The following is a 1343-nucleotide window of genomic DNA, read 5'->3' as shown; positions in this document are numbered from 1 at the left end:
TGTGTCTAATGGCCCTTCCATCATCTCTGTGGTCAACAAGAAAAGGCCCGACAGGAAGCTCAGGGGCCATCTCTCCTCTCTCCAGGGTTGGGCACACTGAGAAAGCGTCCCTGCATGCCAGTCTCACCCTCCTCCCCCGCCTGACGGAGCAGAAGCAAAATAAGGCTGAACTGAAAGAGCAGACACCTGTCTGTGCCCCTGCCAGACTCCGTCGCGGCCACTGGGGAAAGGGGAAGGAGGACCCTGTCCGTATTCTGGCCCACCTGGCTCCCTACCTACGCAGCCGCAGCCCCAGCCGCGCCCCTCCGCGGGCCAGGCATGCGCTTCTTCCTGCGCCCTCCGAGTTCTTCCGCCTTGCCCGTCGCCTCCCGCCTCTGCTCGCAGCCCGAAACCGGGCGCTGTTCTGATCGGATGAGCGCTCTCCCGACCCTCCGAGAGAAACTGAGTCAAGGGCCAGACCCGGAAAGGACGGACAGCTAGGGAGAGCCTGTGAAGCCAGGGGCTCGCCTTGGGCTGGCTCGTTTAGGGCCGCGAAGCGCAGGGGATGCTCAGAGTAATCGCTCACTCTCCTGACTACCTGCGACAGCAACCCTGTCCCGCAGTCTTTCGGTCCTAACCCTAAGTCCTACCCTATGAGGCGTGGAGACGCCGCTTGTGGTCGGACCGATCCCCGCCCGGGCGGGGTCTCCGCAGGTTCTCCCGCAGACGGAGGCCGGGAGCCCCCGGAGGGCAGGGCTGGGTGCGCGGATGGGAGGGGAGCCCGGGCCTGCGTGGGGGTGGTGGAGGGAGGGAGAGCGCCTTGTGTTGGATCCCGGTGGCCGAGGGATCTAGTGCCTCAACCCCAGTAGGGCGGGAAGCTCTGCCTCGGACCTGTCCCTGCGTGCCTGGCGTCGGGCGCACACGCCCCAGCAGGTGTCCGAAAGGCTGAACGCGGGGAATGCCCGCCCGAGGGACAGACTCAGATGTGCGTACCCATGTGTGTCTGAGGGTGCGCGGGTGCAAGGCGAGAGGGTCTAGGCGTCCCCCGCACCCTCTCTCCGGGGTGCTGTATTTTGCCTTCCTTTGTTCTCAAAATAGTAGGAGAGAGTGGCCGGCGCGGCCCTCAGGAGGGGTGGGGGCTGCCGCACGCGCGCGAAGTGAGCCGCAGGGTTACACACAGTCTCTCCCCGCTCCCCCGGCCTGAATTAATGTGTTACTATTTCGGGCGAGCCAGTGTTTCCAGGGGAAACCTAATGACGCAATGACGTCAATGCAGGTCAGCGGCAGACTCTCCGGGAGGGCGGGCGGGTTCCCAGCTCTCAGGCTCGGCGCAGTCTGCGGGCGGGAGGGCGCCGACGAGGTGG

Source organism: Fukomys damarensis, unplaced genomic scaffold (assembly GCF_012274545.1).
Source record: "Fukomys damarensis isolate Sample0158 unplaced genomic scaffold, DMR_v1.0_HiC HiC_scaffold_4, whole genome shotgun sequence".
Lineage (NCBI taxonomy): Eukaryota > Metazoa > Chordata > Mammalia > Rodentia > Bathyergidae > Fukomys > Fukomys damarensis.
The sequence above is the reverse complement of the archived record's forward strand: the minus strand, read 5'-3'. Positions refer to the sequence as shown.